This window comes from Aotus nancymaae, unplaced genomic scaffold (assembly GCF_030222135.1).
Source record: "Aotus nancymaae isolate 86718 unplaced genomic scaffold, 86718_ANA_hifiasm-v0.15.2.pri h1tg000065l, whole genome shotgun sequence".
Lineage (NCBI taxonomy): Eukaryota > Metazoa > Chordata > Mammalia > Primates > Aotidae > Aotus > Aotus nancymaae.
The window spans coordinates 11,019,950-11,033,628 of record NW_026988480.1 but is presented as its reverse complement, the minus strand read 5'-3'; the positions used below and the strand labels follow the sequence as shown (position 1 = coordinate 11,033,628).

General features: G+C 42.9%; 1 protein-coding gene and 1 pseudogene across 8 annotated transcripts in view; both read left to right on the top strand.

The window, feature by feature from the left end:
* HECW1 (HECT, C2 and WW domain containing E3 ubiquitin protein ligase 1) overlaps positions 1-13,679 on the top strand; it is a 445,591-nt gene that overhangs the window by 149,398 nt on the left and 282,514 nt on the right. The gene's annotated exons all lie outside the window — the stretch shown is intronic.
* Positions 5,230-6,445, top strand: LOC105731564 (large ribosomal subunit protein eL20-like; annotated as a pseudogene).

Below are 13,679 nucleotides of genomic sequence, written 5' to 3'. Positions count from 1 at the left end.
GCAAAGCTGTATCTGGCCCCAAATGTCACCAGTGCCAATGCTGAAAAACACTCCTCTGTAAGATGACGAACCTCAAAACTGTTTCTCCCCTGGGGGCTCCTGAGAGTCAGAGCCACATTTCTAACTGTCCATTGGGCTTTTCCACTTCATGTTCCTCAGGCACAACAAACTCAAAATGTGTCATCTTCCCCTGACCTGTGGTCTTTTTGTTTTTTGAAATGGAGTCTTGCTCTGTTGCCCAGGCTGGAGTGCAGTAGTGTGTTTAAGTAAACAGCACCACCCTGTACCCACTGTCATGCCAGAAGTCAGAGTGCCATTCTTAATTCATCCTCTCCTTCATCACTGAAATATTATCTTTAATAACGTTCTGTCTACCTCTTGACATCTCTGGAACCCATCTACTGCATTCGTTTGTCAGGCTTCTGTACTTACTTCTTCAGTCTGCTTGCCACTCACGCCCCTTGCCACCTCCTATAACAAGCATGCTGGAAACAGTCTCTGTTTTAGTTGTACTGAATACAGCACAGCTGGCATGTGCCATGCTCCTACTGGCCACAGAACCCTCACATATTCTGCTCTTTCTGTCTGCAACAGTTTGAACTTGCCCCCGATCCCTTTCCCTAACACACACTTCACTGGCTGAGTTGTTCCTCCAGGAGGTTTTCTGTGAGACAAGGCCCAGGCGCTCCTCCAATGGGGACCCATGGCATTTCAAGACACATGAAATTCACACTTGAAACATACTTGGATTAGGAAGACAATTTCAATATAGCAGTGAAGGAAGCTAGAGAGGATGATTGGAGTGCTGGAGGAAATAAATGAATTGAAAGGCAAGACCATCTATCTGGGAATACCCCACTATAGAGTCTCTGGAATAACCAGGAAGTAGAAAACTGGGGCATTCCTAGAGCCTTTTTAACTACTGTCAAAAGTCTAGCCTGTCTGATAACATGCACATAGTCTAATGTATGCAAGAAAACAACGTTGGGGGTGAGAGGTGAGGGTAGGGTTATCTCTGAGGAGACAATTGGCAATGTCTGGAGACATTTTTTGGTTTTTGCAATTGGGTGACTGCTACTGAAATATGATGTGTAGAAGCTAGAAATCCTACAATGCATGAGACAACCACCACAACAAAGACTTATCTGACTCAAAATGTAAAACAAGGTTGAGAAGTCTTGCTTTAACTTAATATTTCTCAGCCTCTGTATCTTCATCTCTGAAACAGGAATGCCCAATTTAGGGTTGTTGTAAGTCCTGTTACTAGAATATAGTAGGTGCTCAATAATTGTTGGATTTTTTTTCACTTACATTCTTTTGAAATTCTATGTGTTATCTATTGCTTAATAATAAATCATCCCCCAAATTTAGTGACTCAAAACAACAATCATTTAATAGTCTCTTGTGGTTTCTGCAGGTCAGTCATTCAGCAGCAGCTTGGCTGGCGGGTTTAGACTTGGGATTTCTTAGGAGGTTGCAAGTCAGCTGTCAGCTGGGGCTGCAGTCGTCTGGATGGTTGACTAGGGCAGAAGGACCCACTTCCAGTGTGGCTCACTGGTGTGGCTGGCAAGCTAGGAACACGTGTCAGATGGTGGTATCAGCTAGCAACTTGGGACTGCATTGCATCCTCAAAGCATGGCAGCTGCCTCTCCACAAACAAGGGAGCCAGGAGACAGGTGGAAGCTGCACTGCCTTTATGACTTAGCCTAAGAAGTCACACATTGTCACTCCTGCTAAATTCTGTTGGTCACACTGACAAGCTCTGGCTCAGTGTGGAAGGGCACTTCATAATGGTGTGAACATCAAGTGGTAAGGAAAATTGAGACCATATCAGGAGCTAGCGAAAACTCTACCAAAACAAGCCAAGGTATTAGAAGAAATCGACATAGCATTTGCAGATGTTAACTTATTGAACTAAGAAATTGCACTAATTCAACTGAGGAATTATTAGAATTAAAAAAGAGTTAAATAATGTGGCAGCATACAGAATAAATATGGTAGATATCGATACATTTCACCTACACCAGTGATATCAAATTGGAAAATTTTAAAGTAAGAAAATCTTAGTTATAAAGTACCTAGAGAGAACTTTGAAAAGAAGTATGTGGAAACTCTCTGAAGAAAAACATAAAATTTTACTGAAGGACATAAAAGATGGGAATAAATTGAGAGATGTATCATGTGGCTGGATGGAAACACTGAGCTTTAGATAACTTCACTTCTCCACAAATTAATGTACAGGTTGAATGCAAATCTAAAAATGTCAAGGAGATAGATATATAATTTTATGTACATGTGTTGTATGTATATGTGTTTCATTCTACAATTCCACAAATTATTTAGAAGATTGAATGGAAAACATAACCAAGAAACTTTGGGGGAAAGAGGTGTGGATGTTCCATGTAACATTAATGCATGTTTAAAAAGTAATTGACAACATCATACAGAATGGGCAAAAACTGGAGGCATTCCCTTTGAGAATTGAAACAAGACAATGATACAACTCTCACCTATTCAACATAGTACTGGAAGTGCTAGCCAAAGAAATTAGGCAAGAGAAAGAAATGAAAGACATCAAAACAGGAAAACAAGAGGTCAAACTTTTTCTTCCCTAATGATATGATTCTATACTTAGAAAACCCTAAGGACTCTGTCAAAAGGCTATTGGAACTGATAAATGATTTTAGCAAAGTTGTAAGATACAAAATCAATGGACAAAAATCAGTAGCATTTCTATACACCAATAATGTTCAAGATGAGAGCCAAATTAAGAATGTAATCTAGTTTACAGGAGATAAAAAAAATTGAGATACTTAGGAATACATCTAACCAAAGAGGTGAAAGATCTATACAAGGAAAACATTGATAAAAGAAATTATGAATGACACAATTAAATAGAAAAACATCCCATGTTCATGGATTGAAAGAATAAGTATTATTAAAATGGCCATATTTCCAAAGCAATGCACAGATACAACACTATTCTTATCAAACTACCAATGGCATTTTTTTCAGAATTGGAAAAAAATTGCTAAAATTCACATGGAACCAAAATAAGCTTGAATAGCCAAAGAAATTCTAAGCAAAAAGAACAACACTGGTGGCATCACATTACTGTGTTATAAAGCTACAGTAACCAAAGCAGTATGGTACTAGTACAAAAACAGACACATAGACCAATGCAACAGAATAGGGAACCTGTAAGTAAGGCCACCCCCCTACAGGCATGTAATCTCCAACAAAATTGACAGAAATAAGCAATAGGGAAAGGAGACCCTAATCAATAAATGGTACTGGAAAAACTGGCTAGTCACATGCAGAAAAATAAAACTGAACCCCTATCTCTCACCATATACAAACATTAACCCAAGATGGGTTAAAGATTTAAATTCTTAAATTATAAGAATCCTAGAAGAAAACCTAGGAAACACCATTCTGGACATCAGCCTTGGGAAAGATTTTGTAAGTCCTCAAAAGCAATTGCAACAAAAACAAAAGTTGACAAGTGGAACCTATTAAACTAAAGAGCTTCTGCACAGCAAAAGAGACTAGCAACAGAGTGAACAGATAACCTACTGAATGGGAGAAAATATTTGCAAATTATGCATCCAACAAAAGTCTAATATCCAAAATCTATAAAGAACTTAAACCACTGTAAAAAAAAACCTACTTAAAAATGGGCATAAGACACGAACAGACACTTCTCAAAAGAAGACATATAAGCAGCCGAAAACATGTAAAGAAATGCTCCACATCACTAATCATCAGAGAAATGCAAATCAAACCCAGAATGAGAGACCATATCACATCAGTCAGGATGGCTATTATTAAAGTCAAAAAATAGATGATGGCAAGGCTGTAGCAAAAAGGGAACATTTATACACTGCTGATGGGAATGTAAATTAGTTCAGTCACTGTGAAGAGCAGTTTGGAGATTTCTAAAAGAACTTAAAACAGAGGTATCCTTTGTCCCAGCAATCCCATTACTGAGTATATTTCCAAAAGAAAACAAATCATTATACCAAAAAGACACAGGCAATTACATGATCATCACAACACCATTCACAATAGCAAAGACATGGATTCAACCTAGATGTCCATCAATGGTGGACTGAGTAAAGAAAATGTGGCACATATACACCATGGAATACGATGCAGCCATAAAAAAAGAATGAAATCCTGTCCTTTGCAGCAAAATGCATGCAGCAGGAGGCCATTACACTAAGCAAATTAGCACAGGAACAGAAAACCAAATACTACATGTTCTTACTTATAAGTGTGAGCTAAACATTAGGTACTCATTGACATAAAGATGGTAACAGTGGAAACTGGGAACTACTAGAAGAGGGAGGGAGGGAGTGGGGCAAGGGTTGAAAAACTATTGGGTACTATGCTCAGTACCTGGGTGACAGGAACCTGTGTACCCCAAACCTCAGGATCACAATATGCCCAGGCAACAAACCTGCTCATGTACCCTCAAATATAAAAGTTGAAAAAAATTAAAGATAAATAAATAAATTGAAATGATATGATATGAATGCAGCAACATAATGACAAATTAGTGGAACTATATAAATTGAGCAGAAATTGACCCTAATATAAATTTTGTAAATAATAGTGATAGAATCAAAAATCTTTGAGTAAATATATTAAACAATAAGTATTACTGATCCAATTAGTCAACTACTTTGAAAAAACTTTTATATTTCCTCCTTTACCCATACCTCAGTCCCTGATAGATTTGAGTGAAACATAAAATATGAAATCATAAAAAGTCAAAGGTAAATATGGATAAATATCTTGAGTTAGAGACAGAAATCTTTTAAGCCTAAAATAACAGAATGATAACAATGGAAAAGAAATCAAGATATTTGACAATATAAAATGTTGAAGTTTTGTAAGTTAAAATCATAAACAAAATAAATAGATAAGCAAATATTTGGAAATTGTGTCATATTTACAAAAACGGCAGAGATTTTCACATCTTCCCTTAATATATGACAGAAGTTTTAAAATAAGGTTATTTGTTGGTTGGTTTTTGAGACGGAGTCTCTCTGTCACCCAGGTTGGAGTGCAGTGGCATGATCTCAGCTCACTGCAACCTCCGCCTCTCAGGTTCAAGCAATTCTCCTACCCCAGCCTCCCGAGTAGCTGGAATTACAGGCGGGTGCCACTAACACCCAGCTAATTTTTGAATTTTTGTAGAAACGGGTTTTCGCCATGTTGGCCAGGCTGGTCTCGAAGTCTGGACCTCAGTTGATCCACCCACCTCGGCCTCCCAAAATGCTGGAGAAAAGCGCGAGGTGGTGGCAAGGGTGGAGAGGACGCCCATGAAGGTCTCCGGCCCACTACGAGAGCACGAGGTGGTGGTCTCCGCTTGCCCACCCCCAAATGCCACACACCGCCCCTCTACCGCATGCGAATCTTTGTGCCTAATCATGTCTTCGCCAAGTCCCACTTCTGGTGCTTCGTATCTCAGTTAAAGAAGATGAAGATGTCTTCAGGGGAGACTGTCTGCTGTGGACAGGCGTTTGAGAAGTCCCTCCTGTGGGAAAAGAACTTCGGCATCTGGCTGCTCTACGAGCTCTGGAGCGGCACCCACAACACGTACCGGGAATACCGGGACCTGACCACCGCGCCCGGGCCCACTCCATCCAGATCATGATGGTGGAGGACATCGCAGCCAGCAAGGGCCACCGGGCCATGTTTCACCACCGAGAGGCCCAGTATCTTCTTCTAGGTGCAGCGCCCTCGCCAGGGTGTGCCGCAAAGAAACTCAGGAGCGCCCCGGTTAAAAAAGAAAAAACAAGGAAAGAATGTAAGAAAAGCAGTAAAACGCTTTTACAAAATAGAAAAGACACGCACCATCTCTCCATTTATTTTTATTTGATTGACACTTATTGAGCACCTATGGCGTACCAGCCATTGTGATAGGTGTGAGTCACACGTGAAGACGTGTAAAAAACTTTAAAAAGACTATGAAATCAATGAGAAAATATTTTCTCATTCGAGAAAACAGACCACAAATTAATGAAAAGTACTGTCATTTTGCCTGTCATACTGAAAAATTTACAAACTGTACAACTGAGTGCTGTTGAGCATGTCCTGAGACGGGCACTCAGTGCAGAGGGAAGAGGGAACTGGGAAGTGTTCAGGAGTCTCTGCATGTGCTTTGCAAGCAGTTTGGCACTCAGCATCCCTGGTGTCACTGAGTTATCAGGGTCCTCAGAAAATAACAGACCAAAGTGCTCAGAAATTGGTACAAGGAATAAGCTATACAGATGTTCATTTGTAGCATTACATATATTTAAAATAGTGAAAAATTGGGAATATCTTTAAAAATCCGACAGAAAGGTTACTTGAAATCCTATTTAGTAATACATAATATGGAATAATGTGTAGCCTTTATGAAAGAAATCTCCTAAGACTATTGAATAAAATAGAAATCTCTCATAACAATGTTACATACGTAAATCACAATGGTAATGGTATATGCAGCATGGTATTTGTTGATTGAAAAATACACATGCATGCATTGACAATAGATTGGAAGGAAATCTCTAATGTAATAATAGTGCTTATCTTGGGTGCTGACGCTTGAAGTGGTTTCTGGTTTTCTCTGGATGCTTCTTAAAAATTTGTTATAAACAACCTGTAATTGGCAAGCATTGTTTTTATCATAACAACTGTGAATGTGGAAGAAATGGTATTAAGTTTTAGAAAGGGAAGGGTGGGGGAGAGTAATGTAGATGCAAATGCACGAATCATCTCCCCGAATTACAGAGCTGCCTTGATGCCTGGTCATTAATTCATCCACACCATCTCCTTCCACTACTTACCAAGTAGTCTGTTCTTATGCACGCGCGTGCACACACACACACACACACCACCCACCCCCACCCACCTCCCTCAACAATTTCAGTCATTGTTCATTTGCTGTATAGGTGGCTGTAGGTTTGTTCAATTAAATGCTTTACAGAGTTTTGCCAATATCCCGCTAATTGATCCACAGGCCACTACCTCTGGTGATATATGGTGTTTTATAGTGTCAGCTCTTATTGAATTTTCTTACTAGATATTTGTTGTTAAAATTGTTTCATACATTGAGATTTATTGCAGGGGATGGCATTCAATAGTTGTGCTGGGAGACAGAGGCAAAGGTTTAAGGAATAAGGAAGTTTAAAGAATCGATTGTGCAAAAGGCCCCTTATCAAAGGGCGCGGGTCTAGTTCCTATTGATGGAGGCCCAGTGGAAAGATGTGACCTTTTCACTTTTTTCCTCGTGTGTGTAAGGGATATCAGCAATGGTAAGAAATAATGTTATGTAACAACTATGCCAGGGACAGTTTGTTTTGGATCAATCTAACAGACTGACTCCTAGCATAGCCTGTACTTCAGAGTTATTAAAAGGCCGGCGACATTGATTTCCATGTCAAGACTCATAACCTCTTCATGTGTGGGGCTCCCCTGAGAAGTAACTAGAGACCTCCGGTGATGTTGGTCCCAGTGTGGCATTGATCTTAAAAGAGTGTCTCACGCAGTGGTTTGTAGAATTTAGGTAGAGACTATAAATTTTTTTTAATAATAGGTAATAAGATACTATTCAAAATAAAATACAGGTAGAAATTCATATTATGATTACTTTTCAAAATTATAAATAGCCTGTTCTTCTCCTATATTATGTGGAATTCCATCATCTTTATATCATTATAAATTATGCCTAATCCTGATCAAATGTGCTTTATGATACTATTCGATGATATTTATTTTTGCAAGTCTAAATGCCTCTAGCCAATGCAGCCTTCCCTGTCCACTAGCACACTCTAGGTTTGAAACTAGACTGAAACTGAAGCTGACTGATGTTTTATAGTATGTACAAAATTAGCTCAGCTTTCCTGTCTCCTGAGGAGCAAGTTCTTTATTTGGCACATGCTCCAGCTTCTCTGTTTTCTTAGTTTTACTTTTCCTAAAGTGAAGTCAACCACCTGAACCACCACACAGAATGCTCTGCAAACCTCCTTCGCTCACAGTTTAGAAACTGCGTTCAGCAGAAATGCAGATGCCTCTAATCTCACTTTGCCGGATTATATTTGTACTCAGAAAATATTTGTTGGATCATCTCAGTGTTGGCCAGAAGCCTCATTTGGGGTTTCTTTTGCATTTTCAGGATGCTCGGGGCTCTTTCTTCTCCTTCTTCCTCTAGTCCTCCTTCTCTTCTTTCTCCATCTAATGTAAGAATGGATTTTATAATATACGTGAAAGAGAATCCATTCTTTAGTTAGGTGAAATGTGATGATGAACAAACCTCCCTCATGTCCTCCCCATCCTCTTACTCAGGCAATGATGACTCTACTTCACACTTTGTTTAGACAATTGCAGGGATCAGAAAAGAGCTTCCACTGACTTCCACTGCCACCTGCTGCCATGACACTGCCTTCCTGCCGTATATGACAGGTGAAGTGCCCGCATGTCCGAGCTTGTCAAACCCACCTTATCTTGCTGTTGCTGTTCTGTTTGGCTTTGTTTTAGGTGTTTAGCAGCCTGAAGCCATGAGTTTTCATTTCTGTCTCTAGTGATAAGTAGAAAAGAGGGATGAGAAAGAGGCTTTATTGGCTCAACCAGAAACAGAAACTAAGAACCCATGACTGTATTCTCTGTTTTGGACACCCCTGCGGGCCACCTGCACAGGCCCTGCCCTTTACCACCTGCTAGGACGTCTTTCCAGCAGCTCCTCTCTCCCTCAGTGAGACCATTTCCATAGGCATCCACCAGCAATTTCTCCCAGATCTTCTCATCACCTACTTCCTTCTCCATTTACCACCCATGGCCTTTTCCTCCTTCCAGCAGAACTTCTTCCAAGAAGCATCTGGACTGCCTGCAGTTCTTCCCCACTCCCTCAGTACAGCTGTCCTTGTTAGAACCAGCAAGGATCTCCGCTTTGGAAATTCCCCTGGCCCATGTTCAGCCCCCACCTCCAGTCTGGACACGGTTGAGAGTACCTCCCAGGAAATGCAGCTTGCTCTGCTTCCAGGATGTCACCATTCTCTGTTTTCTTTTTCCTAATTTTTGCCCTTTCTGGGGCTCTTTCCCTGACTTCCCCAGACCTTTAACTGTGGGCTGCCCCAGGGCTCAGACCCTGGCCCTTTCCTGCTATCTATATGTAGCCCCTCCCTGGTGGCCACATGCACTCTTGTGACTTGAAATAACATCTACTGGCAGGCGACTCCCAAACGTATATGCCCATTTCAGACCCTGCCCCTAAATATTCCCTTGAATATTTGGCTCCTGCTTGAGGTCTTCAGTTGGGATGTCTAATAAGCATCTCAAACTTAAAACATCCCAGCCACCATCCTTATTTGATCATCAGCCATCGCAATCTTCCCCATGTCAGTGAACAGCAATTCCCTCCTTCCTGTTTCTCAGGCCAAAACCTGTGGTGTCATCCTTGACTCATCCTTTCTCTCCACCCCACATCCAAACCTCTAGCCTCAAAAATAGACCTGGAATCCAATCATCTCTCAGCACATCCACAGCTCCCACCCTAGTTCTAGCAAGCGGCAACTCCCTCATCACTGCAGCGGCTTCCCACCTGCTCCTCCTGTTCTCACACATGCGTCCCGTTCTCATCACAGCCCCCAGTATGGGCTTTCTCAAAGCATGGAACATGTCACTTTCCTGTTCAGAGCCTCAGATGGTTCCCAGAGCCCTGACCATGGCCTCCAAGGTCCTATATGATCTGGTCTCCCTCTTGCCTTCTTTCCCCTTCCCCTCCACCCTCTCCGCTCCAGTCACATGGCCTCCCTGCCACTCCCCAGGTGCACCTGCTTGCAGGTGTTAGGCTCAGTCTCCCCTCTGTTCCCAGTGCTCTTTCCCCTGAATCTAAGCCGTTGCTTCTCCTCCTCCTCCTCCTCCTCCTAAGTCACCCCTGGAAGGTCTTTCCTGACCACCCCATTTAAAACTGCAACCACCCACGCTCCCTAACTCCCTTCGCTGCCTCACACTCCACACCCGCATCCCTCTCTAATACAGATTACAGTTTACTTAACTGTCTTGTTTGTAGTCTCCTCCCCATTAGGATTCAAGCTCTGTGAGGACAGAGATTTCTATCTGTGGTTTGCTGTTGTGTCTGGAGTGCCTAGCACAGTGCCTGGCATACAGGAAGTCAGTTGCATAAATGAATACATCCAGCGGTTTTCAGTGATTGAGAACAAGGACAGTGTTACTCCTTTGAGCTGGGTTGGATTCTATTTCCTACCCATTTATCTCAGACTCAACATTGGCGTGGGCTTGACGATGGGTATTCAATTTGTGCTGTGTGCAAGTACATTCTCCTTCCAGCTGTGGAAACTCTGTGATAATAAACTAAGTTTTGTTTTTGCAAACTCATTTTAAATAAGTAGCAGACAAAGCAAAATGCTTCTCTGTGTTCAGGGTGTGAGGGGATTGCCTCACAGTTTCAATTGAGTGAAAAGAAGCATTTAAAGTAAAATTTTTGTTCATAAACCAGAGCCCCTGCGCTTCCATTGGATCATGTTGCCCTCAAAAGTATCCCACTCACTTTGGGGGCCGAGGCAGGCAGACCACGAGGTCAAGAGATCAAGATCATCCTGGCCAACATGGTGAAACCCCATCTCTACTAAAAATACAAAAATTAGCTGGGCATGGTGGTGCGCACCTGTAATCCCAGCTACTTGGGAGGCTGGGGCAGGAGAATCGCTTGAACCCACAAGGCGGAGGATGCAGTGAGCAGAGATCACGCCACTGCACTCCAATATGGCAACAGGAGAGACTCTGTCTCAAAACAAAAAACAAAAAACAAAAACAAAAAGGCCAAGCACGGTGGCTCATGCCTGTAATCCCCACACTTTGGGAGGCCAAGGCAGGTGGATCACAAGATCAGGCATTCAAGCTTAACCAACATAGTGAAACCTGTCTCTACTAAAAATACAAAAAAGTGGCTGGGCGTGGTGGCAGGTGACTGTAATCTCAGCTACTCAGGAGGCTGAGGGATGAGAATCACTTGAACCTGGAAGCAGAGGTTACAGTGAGCCAAGAGAGCACTATTGCACTCCAGCCTGGGTGACAGTACAAGACTCTGTCTCAAAAAGAAAAAGTGTTCCATTGCATTTACGCCAAACTGCAAATCCTCTCGGTGGGCTGCAAGGCTTTGCCTCATCTAGCCCCCGACCCACCACCCATGCTTTTTTTTCTTGCTATGCCGGGGCCTCACTAGTCTTCACTTAGTTCCTTGAACCTGTTGGGAATTCCCATCTTCATTTCTTTGCACAGGCTGTGTGTCTGCGTAGAATATGCACCCTCCTTGTCCCCATTTTATTTGTTCTGAAGTTGATGTGTCACCTCTGCAGCACCTCCCCGCCACCTTCTCCAAAATATCTCCCGCCTTGATTCTCTTGTGGCACCTGATTTTTTTTCCTTCATGGCATGATTTGTATATTTTTATGGGTGTATTTGTTTCCTTGACGGTCTCCCTGGAGCTCTAAGTTGCCTGAGAACAGGACCATTGCTTGCTTGTCTAAACACAGCAGTGCAGGGACTATTACAGTGGATGCTCAGTGAGCCTTTCCCTTGGTCAAGAATCACCAAGAGCTCCCTCCACTGGGGAACTCTTCTGAGTTAGACCATATTCTGAGACAGATCATCTGCTGAAGACAGATGGTCTTTACAGCCCACTGGGGAGGCAGAAGAAAAGGTCAGAATGGCATTGTGGTGGTCTCAGCATGGAAAGGGAGTGGTGAGTGAAGGAACCCTGGATCCTGTGATAAATCTCTGTCCCAGGTGCTGGGTCAGGACTAGGAATTCTTATCACCTCTTCCCCGAGGAGTCGGATGCTCCAAGGAGAGAGTGCCTCCTCTAGGTGACACCAGTGGTGACAGAGCCCATCTGCACTTTAGGTTTAATCCAGGGTCCCCATGGAAATAGCACCACACGGGAGTGCAGGGGCACAAGATGGAGTCACAGTTCCATCACTGAACACCTGTGACCTTACCAGTCCAGTGTCAGGGAGGGGCAGGACCTTGTGGATTTGGTGCAAATTTACTCTAGGAAATGGAGAGCCACTTCAACACAGAGTGATTAACATGCCCAGAGTCACACAGCTAGTTAACTGCAGAATGACAACTAGAACCTAAGTTACCCCAATCCCAGGCCACTGAGACATAAGACAGGTTTTGCCAGCTTCTCTTTTATTTGATGAATTGTAGTTCCTGGTGAGTAGAACTGCAAGGAGAAAGTTTACAGATTTAAGCAGGTAGCACAATAGCACACTTAGGAGACTTTGAGAGGAGGATGAATACTTGTGATAATCCCAGTTCAATGAGAAAGCCAGCACCCCTCTTTCTACGATCTGAAATGGATCTCAGCTCATCGCCTTTACAACTTCGTTGGAAAAAGAACGAACAGAGAAAGGACCTCAAGACACTGCCAGAGTCTTGAAGAAAAGAACCCCAGCCAGCTATTTCCCCAGGTAGACAATAACGCTCGTGCTCACTAGGAGCAAGTGGGTTTGAGGAATAGGGAGAAGGCAGTTAAGAGAGGGAAGTCTACACTTAGGGGAAGACTGAAAATGTAACCCAAATGCTGAGGCTTTCATGTGTTGCTGACACAGTGTTCTTTTCCCATTTTGTATGGGACTGTTTTTCCCCCTGAAAATTAGTATTTCAGATTTTCGATGGCTTAGGATTCTAGGATCCTGTACTCCTTGATGAGGGGAGTGGAGTCGAGGTGATTTCTGAGCCGCTGCTTCTTGTCACAGCAGTTCTGCACCCCTCACCTGACCGCCCACCCAGGCAAGTGGCAAAGAACACCGCTCTTTGAGAGTCCCTTCAGCAGCCTTTGGCCCTGTCACTGCAGGAAGCCCCAGCCTGAATCATTTGAGTCATGGATGTCACTGTCTCGGGCTCAGCTCCGACGAGGCATCCCTGCTCTCCAATGCCCATGCCTCCTGTCTCCTGCAGACCGAGCCCCTCTCTGCGACTTGCTGCACCAGGCCCTTTACAGCTGGTATCTAACAATAGCTGACACTGGGTGGACAGCTGCTGTGTGCCAAGCTCTGCACCTGCATTAACCCTGATTTTCTAACAACTTTACCATGGAAATATGATTATTCCTCATTTACAGATAGAAAACCTGTTATTCAGAGATTGTGCAATATCACAATAGCAAAGGGAGAGCTGGAGTTTAAACCCAGACCTGACTTCAAACATAAACTCCTTCAAGTCTATAGCCTCCTCTCCAACCTCAACTTTTCTTTCTCTCTGTCTACTCTCCCTCAAACAGAGGGAGCTAACAACCAGACTGCTTGCTAAGCCTCCTCTAGCTCTGCCTTCAGAATTAGATCCTCTTTCTTTCTTTCTTTCTTTTTGAGACAAGGTCTAGCTATGTTGCCCAGGCTAGTCTCTCAAATTCCTGGCCACAAGTAATCCTCCTGCCTTAGCCTCCTGAGTAGCTGGGATTTAATATTATAGGTGTGAGCCACCATGCTCAGTTCAGAATTGGATTCTTATAGCATCCTGCATATGCAAGGACTCAAAGTCCTGCCCTGCATCCTTTAAGTCTCAACATACCTGACATTCCCTCCACGAGCCTTCTTCAAGTTCCCCTTCATCCAGCTTAATTGTGTTTCCTTTCCAGCTGTCATAGAACAAGGTGACTATTGCACA